This window comes from Phragmites australis, chromosome 5, assembly GCF_958298935.1.
Source record: "Phragmites australis chromosome 5, lpPhrAust1.1, whole genome shotgun sequence".
Lineage (NCBI taxonomy): Eukaryota > Viridiplantae > Streptophyta > Magnoliopsida > Poales > Poaceae > Phragmites > Phragmites australis.
Window position 1 is genome coordinate 40,684,821 of NC_084925.1, and position 14,337 is coordinate 40,699,157.

A 14,337-nucleotide genomic window follows, 5' to 3' on the forward strand; every position below is an offset into this window, starting at 1 on the left:
TAGGCAAAAGACGAAAGATAATGTAAATTATGTTTGATCGATTGTTTTTTTATACGATTTCAATCGGCCACGACCCTCTCATATTTAAAGAGCAGCAGGTCTTAGCTGTAAGAGATCAAGACTCCTAATTCATACTGAATAAGACTTACAGATATGAGTCGGCTATGCCTACTTGATCTCCAAATTTTCTATAACAAACATATATTTCCTATTTGAACACGTAAAAACTCTCATATATCTACCCGAATACGCTTTAATGTAGTTCGGCTTCTGGGATTCGATCAACTCTTTCATCTGTTCGGAGACCAACTGCAGGAACAAATCGTGGTCACTGGTCGCCTGGTCATTGGTCGTGACCACCGGTCGGAAGTTACTATCTATCAGTTGGAAATTATTGTTCGTCTGACCAAAAAATACTGTTCATCTGGTCGTGGCACTGTTCATCTGACCGTGATATTGTTTATCTGATTTTGGTACTGTTTATCTAGTCGTCTATTAAACCAAATCTTGTCGAAAATAAGAATTTAGTCATGGTACCCGTCGAAAATACTAAATCTTATGATCAACAGTTACAATAATCAATTGTGGTTGGTGAGAGGTATTATTCAAACAGTCAAAACAGCAGATGTCCTCGGGATTAACGCGTTGTGGATGTCGAAATTGCTGTGGTTATAAAAAGGATGTTAAAGTAATCAGGCACAGTTGGTGAGTTATTACTCAAACAGTCAAAACCGCAGATGCCCTCAGGATTAACACTTTGTGGATATCGAAATTGTTGTGGTTATAAAAAAGATGTTACAATAATCAAGTACGGTTGGTGAGAGGTATTACTCAAACAGTCAAAATTGCATATGCCATCAGGATTAACACATTGTGGATGTCAAAATTGGTATGGTTATAAAAAAGGCTGTTACAGTAATTAGTTGGGTTGATAGGGAATCAACTTCAACCGTTGCTAGTGCTGTCTAATCTCGATGCCGTTTCTTCGTGAGGAATCTAGCTAATTTCCTGGCCTTAACAGCAGCTGCAACGCTATACGAAGAGAACACCAAATAACACTAACATCAATTTGCCAAACCTAAACCGCGCGTGGCAATTGTTGTGGTTGATCTCCTTCTGAACCGTCCATGGCGGTTGCCAGGTGCCCATTGGAGAAAGAGGGTGTCTCTTCGACGAACATTCATTTATCATATATAAATATATGACTTATCAATGAAATAGATAACGAATTTCTCTATTAGACTAATATCTCAATTCATTCCAACATGTTATCAACCATGATTGTTCTCCAATCCAAGCGACAGAGCCACACAAATAAAAAGGATGAAAAAGAACAACGGGTAAGAAATGGATGATGCTGACATACCTTCGATTCCTTTGTCGATTGCGATGGCTATTCATTTGGTGCCCCCCGCCCTAATCAATCTATATCGATATCACTATCGTAGCGTACATCAATGGACATCCATAGCAAAATGTGAGTATATGTGATGTATAATTCTCCGTCAATCATAAAATATCTCGAGCCCCTAACAAAAGACTTAGATCCAAATGTCACCGCATTCAGTCCTTAGATCCACGTACTATAAAATCTGAATAAGAAGTTAAGAGGGTTATAAATTTGTAACACCTTGTAAATAATCTGCTAGATGTATTTATTGACCATAATGGTGTCACTTAATTTAATATGCCTATGGTGAATGCACCAAAAAAGAGTGGATGTGCCTCATAAAACTACTTATCTCCCAAATGCAAATAACAAAGGGAGAAATCTGATCATAATAAATTCAGTAAATAAATTCAACCTCGTATTAATAGACACCTAGTTGATGCGCTATATCCAAAATTTAGTATAAATGTGCGCACTAATCTATGTGCTGGAATATTGGAACAACCTAACTACATAGTTATGAGAAATCCTAAGGAATTAGAAGAAGTAAATGAAATTCTCACAAAATATATTGATTTAGGATAATCATATAACGGAAAAACTACAGTTGTCAACATCTATTTTTCCTTAAATATTACCAAAAACATCGAGGTAGATCTAAAACCTAAGACCATGGCAGAGTGCCTTAAGAGCTCAGACTGGATAAAATGGAATGAGACAATTGAGGTAGATCCATTTGGCGAGGGTCAGCAGCTCTGAAGTTGTAGATGGGGTGCTCCCTCAGTTGTTGGTGACCTGCACTGACGCGCTCGGTAAACAGAGATTGCCCAATTAGCTGTCTGCAGCGAGGTAGAACCAATCCTCTCTCTAGCCCTACCACGACGACTTGAGGCCCACCTTGATGTAGGAGTCTCAGCGCGAGATAGAACCTGCAGCTTCCGGTGGTTGGCACGGTCACCGACCGACATGTGTAAAAGAATTGGAAGAGATCAAGGCATGGTTCGACCCCAACGACATTCTCACATAGATGAGCAAAAATGCTAAGCTTGAGAATAGAATTGGGGTTGAGGTGGAGGTAGTAGATGTCGTAGAAGGAAATGATGGTGGTGAAGAATTCGAAGAAGGGCGGCACGAGGCCAGCCAAGAAGAAGGAAATAAACATCACAATCTTCCCCTGGCGGGGAGCACACACGCTCTCCCTTGAGTGGTACCCCGAGGTCAGGTGGTGGGTGAGAAGGTTGGCATCGTGCATTTGCCTCAGCCTTGCCGCATTGCACATGGACTTAGGAAAAGTGGGCTCGTTGCTTGTGCGCACCATCGGATGTCGGCAGAGGTTGCGTCGGTGGCAAGAACGGTGGTGTAAGACCCCAAACTCGGGTTCTTATGTGCCTCCAGTATCAGTCCCAGGATTAAGTAGCTGATACGCACAATATAAAAGTTGTAGTATGATAGTTATACTTCGAACATAATTATTAAGGTTAAAGAGTACAAAAGGTTTACAAATCATATTGTATATTACAAACCTAGCTGAGAGGCCAACAAAACACAGCAGAAAGCAAAAGCTCAAGCCACAAGCAGCTTAGGGTGCGGGCGCGACTTCTAAGACTATTCTTCATCATTGCCTTGTACTGAAGGTCAGTCCCCTTTTAAGACGTCGGCTGTCATTAATATAGATAACAACAGGTAATTCTAGGGTGATATGTGTTTTGGATGATAGCATTTATGGCATAGTAAGTGTTGATAGAATTAACTACTACAAGAAGTTTGTAAAGGCACAATATATAGCACATGCGATATAAGTCCAGTTTTAAGTTGATCACGTAAATTATTTGAAAACATAAGTTCAATATGATCAAGAAGATAGGACTTGCATTCTCCGAAGTTCTCTTCGAGTTCTTAGTTGTAATCGGGATCGTCCTCGCTTGTGATACTTTCCGCACAACACTCGCAGAACTTTGGTTGCTCTGCAATTGCGACTACGATCAATAATGACTATACTAGAGAAGAATCAAATAACACAAAATAGAAAGCTAGAGAAACCCTAATAGGTTTCTCTAATAGGTTCCGCACAACACTGGCAGCTGGGCCAACCCAGCGAGCCACTGGGCCAAGCCTTGGCCCACTCGACCAGGTCGAGCTACGGCCCGCTGGCCGGTTCACGAGAGCACGTAGGCGCGCGGGCACACGAGCGGCAGAGGGGAGGGAGAAAACACTGGCGGTGGCCAATCGACGTGTGACGCGTGGAAGGTCGAGCGACGCGCGGGTGAGCTGGGCTGGGAGAGCGCGCAGGGGAGAGAGAAGAGGAGACTCGTCCGGCTGCGCTTGGCCCAAAACAGTGAGGGATAGAGAGATTGAGCCAAGGGTGAATAGGAGAAGAGGAAAGAATTTTTGGTTTTGGGATAAAATTCAAATGAGAGATGTGAATTTGAATTTGAATTTGACTTTGGATTTGGATCATTTCAAATAAAATAAATATATTTGAATTATGATTTGAACTTAAGTCTTGAGCTTCCTAAGATGGTTTGAATCAAGTGATTTGAATTTGAATTGGATTTAAGCTGAATAAAATCTAAGAGTAGATTTGAATTTGATAGACATTCAAATTCAAATCTCCACACAAAGAACCATAAAGATCACAAACCAAAGCATATGAACCAAATTAAGGTAAGGATTAATTTAGAAATTATTTTGGTGCTATTTGGAATACTTAGCCCAAAATATATTTGAATATATACGTGCGTGCATATATATTTCAAATATATACTGCCTGGTTTTATATTGGCTTAAATAATTAGAAAAGTGTTAATTTGGAGTGAAATTCGTAATAAATTTACATGCTAAAACTCAGGATGTTACAGGTGGTTGAGATGAAGGACTATAGGCGCAGAGGCTTGTGTAGCGAAAATGATCCTATTAGGCCAGGATTGTGATTTTGGTGATTAATGAAAATATAGTCATTGAGACTAACATATTTGTCAAGAATATATGTTAGCAGGTCTCATATATGCAATAAATTTAGAAGCCACCGCAGCCGAGACAAAGTTTGATTCAATTAGAGAAGTCACAGTAGAATTGACCTTACCAGAAGGTCCGACGTAGAGCAGTTTGCACTCACCAGAGCATTGTGCACAGAGGTTGATAGCCTCATTGGATAGTCTGGTGCTCTGTGTGATGAACACATCGGAGTATTTCTGACAAATGTGGAGAAGGCTGATGACCTCACCAGATAATCCGATGATCTGCACAGAGTAACACTAGAGAATTTCTTGCAGACAAGAATGTGAGTGCAGAAGACTAAAGATCAACGCACTGGAAGGTCCGGTGATTGATTTGTGCACACCGGAGTATAGCGTCGAAGCATTTCTTGCAGAGGTGACTGTAAGTGCTAAAGAATGAAGATCAATTCACCGGATAGTCCAGTGATCACGGAGATAGTTGCAGCGGAGCATTTCTAGGGAAAAGGCTTGTATGGTCGGCATGAATGGAATGAACACCGGATGAATGCATTGGAGCATTTTACACAACTTGATCCGTCACTAATGTCACGTTATAAGTGACGGGTCAAAACTTGACCCGTCACTTATGACTGCCAGAACAACCCGTCACTGATGCCAGATCATAAGTGACGGGTCACAACTTGACCTATCACTGATGACTGACCCAGGACGGCCCATCAATGATGTCAAGTAATAAGTGATGGGTCATAACTTGACCTGTCACTTATGACTTGTCTAGGATGACCCGTACTGATGAATTATAATTAGTGACGGGTCACAACTATGACATATCACTATTATCATAAGTGACGGGTTGTTACGACCTGTCACTGATTTTGATCTCTTTTGTATGTTTTTCACATAGTGTAATGACTGATTTTCATTTTGACAAATAAAATAGGTGACCCGGAGTGCTTTTAGTAAAAAGGGCATACCTTTTGAATATGGACTCTGATTTTGATGTTTTTTTGATTCTATGAACATCTTAAAAAAAGTTACATCCGTTCCTTCTCGACTTTGTCAGATTCGGAGAATTTTTGAAGGCCAAACCTGGCTTGGAAGATTGAGTTATCGCCCCTGGAAGTTTCTGCACCATTTTTGGAATGAGCGTTTGTGTCCATAGCCACCACCCCTTACATTAAACTTGAGCAAAATTGTACAATAATTCCTATTCTAGTGTTGCTGAGGTGAGAAAAATAAAAAAATTAGCATCATATACATATATATTCTCAAGGTTGTATATTATATATATACACACCTAATAATAGAGAAAAATAATGTAGAATACATAATTATATGAGTATATGTTTGTACTACTATATATATATATATACACACACACACACACATAACATAAACTAGAGTACATGCACTGTTGCACCACATGAAATGATAGCTCTATATATATATCGATCAGGTACATCTGTAAAAACAACCATAATTGTTGTGTATATATATCTGTATAAACCTAAGTACATGAATACCTAGGGGTATATATACACATAATACATGAAATGATAGCTCTATGTATTGATCAAGTTATTGGTGACGGGTCATAACTTGACCCATCACTAATGACTGGCTAGGATGACATGTCACAATTTGACCTGTCATCAATAACTGGCTAGAATAACCCGTCACTTATGAGTCGTAATAGGTGACGGGTCACAACTATGACATATCACATATGACTGATCTAGGATGATTCATCATTTATGATAAATTATAGGTAACGGGTCACAACTATGACCCATCAGTTTTATCATCAGTGACAGATCATATCATAACTCGTCACTCATTTCGTATCTCATTTATCTGTTTTTCACATAGTAAATGGAACTCGGTTTATATAAGTTATCTGAGCAATAAATGCAACACATCACGTACAACAATATGACAAAAGACGGTCTAGTCGGATGGAATTTTTACTTTTTAATTCTTTTCGAAAAGAATTTTTTATAAATAGATCCTTTAGAAAATGTTGATCTATCGGAAATATAACTTTTGAATGGCGCCACGATACTTAACGCCATTGGTTTATTGCATAACACCACAATACTTACACATATGCGCTCTAAGCTCTTACTAACGTGTCATCGCACGACACCAAATGATTTGGTGCCATAGTGTAATAACACAGTGCCATACGATTTAGGGCCTTGACCACTAACTAACTAGCTGCTTGGTCACAAGGGGCACGAGAGCCATAAGATATGATTTGGCGTTATGACAAGCAGCTTGATCTTACAGCAGGGATATGAGCGTACATTACATGATATGTATCATAGTTATTTATAGAGATATTATTATTGACGGTTCACATAACTAACTACCTATAGAAACTAATTTTTAGAGATGGTTACTTATGTGAACTATCTACTATAATAGGGTTATTATCATATACGGTTCATATAAGTAATCATCTGTGAAAATAGAGATTTTTCGAGGCGATTCTTTATGTGAACCGTCTGTGAAAAAAGGCTCAATTTCCACAAGCGGTTCGTATAAAAATTGTATGTGGAAATAGATATTTTCTGACACGGTTCCTTATATAATCCGCTTATAATAATAGAGTTATTTTCACATACGGTTCAACTAAGAAAACATCTGTGAAAATTAATTTTCACATGTGGCCCAAAACCGTACAAGGTCCTAGCTTAATACTAAGGTGGTTCATCATATGAAACACCTATAAAAATGAAATCTATATGTCTCAAAAAATAACATTGGTAGTAGTGTGTACTAGGATGGACATGACATAGTGCAGCTTTTGATGTATTCCTTCAATGCCAAAACATACATAGTGTAGCAACGGGGTGAAGCACACGAAATGCGGCAAAAATGAAAAAATAGACAACATACTTCGGCGTATTTACCAAAATAGATAACAGATCGACGTATTTGCAAATCTAGCATCTGTATTCGGCACCTCAAAATCTGAAAACCCGATTTCGATACCAAAAAAACGAAAAAAGACTGCCCCCACTGTTTTCGGCACCTAAGGTACCAAATACAGCACGACTCATTTGTATTCAGAGCTGACGCTTAAGAAGGCCTAAAAGTGCAAGTTTTTTATTTAACTCATGATTTTTTTGGAGTACAAAAACAGTCAAAAAATTCTAAACATTTTCATGAGCAACCCATTATAATTGGTTTCATCCAAAAAGACTGAGCCAATATTTAATTAAAATTCTCCAAATAAACCAACTTTTATAAATTATAGCAATATTTAATACCTCAAACAAATTCTCAAAAATCTAGAAAAATTCACTAATATTCTTCTCATGTGATGTACTAATTTATAAAAATGTTTTCAACCCTATGTTATTTGGTGAAAAAGTGAATTCCTTTGTAACGCTCCATTTATACACATTTGTATCATTTCATGTGATATTCTCTTTTTAATTCAATTTGAAAAAAAATAATTTAACTTGTACAAAACCTTGATTCTCATATTAATATTAAGCCTTTGTAATGCTCCATTTATATGTATTTTTTATCATTTCATATTAATATTAAACCTTGTTGGATAGAATTCTACAAGGTAATTTTGTAGTGAATTAATGTTGGGAGGATACACATTCTAATTTATCGAACATTAATAGTTGTGGAGAACAATTATTGCTTACACCGGTAAACCTTACATTTGATATGTGGTTTTTCGTCGGTTCGTGAACGAACACTAACTATAAAGAGATTATGATAACAAATATTGGCATGTACGGTATGCCTAACAAATGAAAGAAGATAAAAGATTAGTAAGACACTGCTTGAAATCATATAGAAAGTACCACATGAGTGATATATATCGCTATACCGGTGGGTACTCGTACGGTCCATATCGAGGCTTGGTGGAGCTGAGTAAGACATTGCAATTGAGAGAGCTGAGAAATGACTGATCTATCCATGGATAAGGGTGGGGTTATGTATGGTGGCTGGGGGGCTAGTGCATGGATTGAGTGCATGGGTATGGCTGGAGATTGGAGCATAGGATTCCTCGTGGGAGCTGGAAAAGTTCTGACACTGATGCTTTGCAAAGATTCCCTACAAAAACTATTGTTTGGTGTTGTAATTTCATTCTGCAAAGGTTTAGCATGAGTTATTGTTGGCTCTGCATTGAGGCATGGATTCTTATGAAAGCTGAGTCATATATTAACTTCGTGTCTATTGCATGACTCACGGCATTTCATAGTTAAAGCTATGTCACGTGGTCACTTCCTGTCTAAAGACTGACTCACGACAGATGTGTTGTCATTTCATGGTGAAAGCTGAGTCGTGTCGCACTTTGTGTCTAAATGGTGTTATCTTTTAATGCTTAAAGCCATGTCGTGTGGTTATTACAAACATTAGATAAATTAAAGCTATGTGCCAAAATTATTTCACAAATATTAGATGAATTAAAATTAATTACAACAACAATACAATGAATGGGACATAATATGGCTCACTACTACATTATAGTGAATAGTGCATGTGTCATAAAGAATTACAATTGCATCGAATAACAGCACTGCCTCCTCGACGACGACGACAACACTGCACGCAGTCCCTAGGAGTCTAAGCGTCTGGCGAGTGTGTGGCCCTCATCCTAACGGCCTGCGTTGGCCCCTGCCTCCTGTCCCCTTGATCATCGTCATTATCATCCTGCCCTGTGTGACCCCCACCGAATGTGTATCCAAACCCTTTAACTCGGCCCTGCATGTACCATGATGACAGATCCTCATACGAAAATGTCGACGCCCCTAGAACATGCTCCGATGGAGTCCAGTGTCCCGAAGTCTCGGCCTGCTGGTACCATTCTGAACACCCAGGTGCATCGGGATATTGAGGGTATTGTCCGCTGAGGAGATCGATGAAGCTTGTGTCCTGTATTGCAGCAGCCCAGTCAAAATCATGTGTATCACTCCAGCTAGACGTCTGTTGCGTACAGTCAACGACATCCTCATGATGCATTGAAGCTCCGGTGGAGGTGTCATAGTAGTACGAGGATGTTGTGTCCACTGGGGGGCCTGTGAAGCCAGTGTACACTGCTCAGGCTCAGGCACCTGCGTGCACTCCTTGGCCTCAGCATTAGAATGTGACACATGATGTTTCAAAACCGAAGGTGCCTCTTGCGATTGTGCGTGAATAGGTTCGTCACGAGCACTGGACGAGCGCTTGCTGTGGGAGGCATGGGACGAGTCCATTTCTGGTACGTCGTATCCCCTCCAACGCAGGTCACAACCACCTAGACCATGTATAGCAGATATGAAGCAGGACCCTCTCGTCCTCATATACTCCCAGAGCGGGTCCTGTTCCCTCCGTGTTGATAACCCGCTTGGTTCCCACAAGCTTGCTCCGCCTGCATATGCATCGCGTACGTCTCTTTGGTCTGTATGAGATGAGGGACATGTTAGTAATACAGAGGTTTAACCAATTAAAATCGTTATAAGTACTACATCACCTGCCACAACATGAAGAAGGTGAGTATGATTCTCAGGGAACGGCCTAGGGCCCAGCTCCATAAGTCCGCTGAGTAAGGTGACACGCGTGCACGAACAGAACCACGAAAGGTACTCCCAGTAGGTGTCATCGTCGTATTGTCCAGGAGGAACAACGACATCCACCGCGGCTGACTACGTCCACTTTTGTATGCGCTCGGCATTCATGGATGCCCAATCCTGCATGCCTCTGGCCCCCTGTGCGCTCCTCCTATACGTGACATACACAGTTATAATATATTAATATTGATCACCTTGGGCACTAATGCTACCTACAATAACACACTTACTCGTGCGCCCGACCGGTGTCTCGTGGGGGAGGTACTGGCACCACTGTCAGTACCCGAATTGCCTCTGTACACGCTCAGAAGAATATACTTCCACGTTGTTCATGTACATCAAGAAGTATCTAGTCATCTATAAGCCTGAGTCACACCAACAACATGATGTGATGAGCCCACCAGTCGCAATTCCAGCCACTCGTGCCATACGCCATGGATCCCACTCCACGAGATCTGCGCTAAGGACGTCCAAATCACTGATCACCAGGGAGTAGCTACCATGGTCTTCTTGCTGACTCCATCTCAGCCTTGCATGCATCCACCGATATCTCATCGTAGGCCTCATGTCATCTACTGTAAGAGGTGTAGGCAGTCTGTTACAGATCCTTTCTTCGTTGATCGCTGGGTTGCATCACACAATCCTTTGTAGGTGGCAGCTAGTACAACAGATCCCTAACTGTAAGATATCGGCTCATAAGCATGTGAAGCAAGTTGTCTCGCAAACCATACAATATGGGGAATGACATAATCGCCTACCGTGTTGCAGAACATGATGCCTCCCAGCATGACGTACAAGTACACATCATAGTGTTGTATTACTGTAGCCTCGTCTGCATCCGGTGGGCATGGACCGAACTGTGATAGCCTATGAATCCAGGACATGCAGAGGCAAACATCCTTCTTCTCACATGGCACGCCAAACCTACAAGATGCATATGGTCAATGAAGCTTGAATAGCACTACAATATTTGAAGTGCGGTACATAAAAAATAATTATATGCCATCAACATAACCCTTCCACTGTTCCTTCACTGGTCGTGAAACTACTAATGGGACACCCCTGATTTGCAGCCCGGTTAGCGTGGCCACGTCCCTCAATATTATGGTCATCTCGCCAAAAGGAAAGTGGAACGTGTACATCTCAGGATGCCACCGGTTGACGAGACCTGTGAGCAGTGGTTCCTCAATTGGCGGGAGAGGTGTCCAGCCACCACCCACCATGGGAGCTTTGGCCATCATAAGAGCGGAAGGTAGTAAGCTTGCCCGTGCGAGTGGCTCGTGAAATCGATGGTCAAACTCCTTAATCGTGTGGACATTCTGGGCTCGCAACGAAAGCAACTGTAAAAGGTAACCAATACATGTATTGCGTTAGTAGCAAATTATGTTAGCAATTAAAAAGCACATATAATCGTGGTACCTACTGCCCTGTGAAAATCATCCGTCTTCTATTGTTCTCGTCGTACCGCTGTTGAAGAAGCTCGGGAAGACCAGCATGAGCCATGACAATGATTTCAAGCTACATGGTTCAATAAGTAGGTGAACAACAAATATGAATATATTACAAGCTTCATGGTTCAATACGTATGTGAATAACAAAAAAGAATTTATTACACTCGTCGTAGTTCAATAAGTATGTGAATAATAAATTAGAATATGTTACAAGCTTTATGGTTCAATAAATAGTGAAAAATAAGCTTCATGGTTTAATAAAATGCAACAACACTAAAACATTATAGTTTGATAGTGCATGATAGTTTACTGCCGAGTTGGGCATGTCCTGCTGTCATGGTCAGGTTGTTTGCAAAGTTTTCACTTGCGTAGGCCATCAACAACATCTGCTTCATCCATGTCACCTTGCAGCCTCGTGGATCTAGGCCTTCCAGGATCTATGCATCATGCTCGCGGATAAAGTACCCACGTAGGCCCCTCGATCGCTTTGTAGCTGCTTCCGATGTTGAAGGATCGCATCTTTGAAAACCATGTGCTCCTCAATGCATCTATCGTGAAGTACGGTGCTACGTACTATGATCCATCATTGCCGCCTATATCCCTGCAAGCGGCTAAGACATGCGAGAATGGGATATGGTGTAGTTTTGGCTTATTGCATGTGCACTTTGCCTCGTGAGGTTGTTGCATGGTGTCCCCTGCGCTACACCCTGAAGCATACCTATAGCGGCACATAACCTCAAAGTCATTGTTGGCCATGTCATAGATCCTCGTCTGATGAAATTGTGTCAATATGATCATTTAAATTCTAAGTGCTAACATGGCGCTGTGAGTGTCATGGGTTAGGGCCCAACGCTCCACCGGCTGCCCCGCTATTCACTGGCTAAACGTAGCACGTGAACGGCTAACGATAGTTTGTCCCCCAACTATTTGCGTTCGCAGATGGTCATTCTATTCTTGTTGATCTGTCATTATCTTGCGAGTGGTCTCATTTAACTCTCTCTATATCTCATTGAACTTCGCATGCTGGTTCTGCAAACACAAACATTTGAATCTCTTTACAAGAGACTTGTTACGGTACCTTGTGTACAGGTTCACTCCCAGGTGGCGCATTCACCACCTTCTCTCCACATCAGGCCATGCAATGGAGTAGTTTGTGCTATCATGCAACACGTCCAACGCATGCAGAAAACCCTTGTTGCGGTCAGAGATGATGCAAACTCGTTCCCTATTGCCCATGACACGTGCCCTCAACAAAGTGAGGAACCACAATCAGCTATCATTGTTCTCACTCTCAACTATTGCAAAGGCGAGAGGAATAATCTGATTATTTGCATCCGCCACCATCACAGTTATAAGGGTAACATGGTACTTACCACTTAGAAATGTGGCATTCACGTATAGAACCGGCATGCAATGTCTGAAACCTTCGATGCATTATCCAAAAGAACAGAACAACCTAATGAGGTATCGGTCAGTGGGGCTATATGACCCATCCTCTAGCTTGATCGGCTCATCTGTCATCGCCCATTGAGTCCCTATATTCGTCATGGTAATCTTTTACAGTAACCTCAGAGCATAGCTGTAAGACCCCTCGAAGCTTCCAGATACCATCTTCAACGCCTTCTACTCCACTCACCACGCGGTGTGGTAATTGATCTGCATACCCGTCTTAGTTTCTTCCCATGCCTTGCGTGAGTACAAAGCCCATGCATTTTTCCTTCTCATCTCGAACAACGTATGCACAACGACCGAGCTGTTTGGAATAACCTGTGGCCGCACACCCTCCAGGACAACAGTATGGGATTGCTGTTTTACACGCAAAAGGCTCATAACATGTGATTTCAGGTCATCTAGGTCACTAGGTACCTCAACCGAACTCTCTATGTGCTGATAGTTCTGAATTGTTACGCGCCTCCCGTGCAAAACAGCGGGACGTTTTCCATAATAAATATGGAAAGTCATACCGTATCTGCTAAATAAAGGTACATCTAATAAAATTACTACTTACATATTTTCACGATACACATGCTAAATATGTAAATAATTAACAATGCTAATTAAATCATCATTATTGAATAAAAATAAAATAATTAATATTCAATATTGAATTAAAATATTATTTAAACTAACATGAAAGTTACATTGAGTAAATATGCAATCTCATTATAAATTGACACTACGCTATTAACCTATTCATATATTTTTTTACTGAGTGAGCTGAGGGGAGTAATGGAGTCTACTATGAGTAAAAAACACTAAAAAACATTCATCTATTTTACTTCATAACTGATTCTTTTATTTAACTAAGGTTAGGAGTTCATGTGTGCATCACTATTTTAATGTATTGCATTGAAAAACTAATTAAACTGATGTACACCACTATTAATTAAAATTTTAATTTGACAATTTATCGTTGCATTATGATTTGAATCGAATATTTCTGTCCAACCCAAGTTTTTTTACTAATCAAATTCACGTTAATTACTATTATACAATCTACTAACCTAAACAAAATAATTACTATTACACAACATCACTCTAATTACTATTATACAAATTCACGCTAATTACTATTACACTAACTAAGCAAATAATCAGATTCATATAATCAAACTAAGAAAATAATTGAACAAATATAATTAAACGGTTTCAACATTGTAATTACTATTATAGCTGCAAGTACTAATTAAAAATATAATTTAAGTACTTATTGTATCTCACGCTGCTGCTCCTTCTTGTCTCTGGCTGATTCTCCTCTTCTCGTGCTGCTGCTACTTCTCACCTCGCGCTGCTTCTCCTCTCCTCTCCATGCGCTGCGCTGCTGCTTCTTCTCTCTTCTCCTCCTTTGCTCGTGCTTCTGCTCTCCTCTCGCACAGCAGCTCATGCATACGATGATGCTCTCATTTTATAGCGAAAAGTAAAGAGAAGTGACAGAGACATGACACGACTTGACCGCGCGC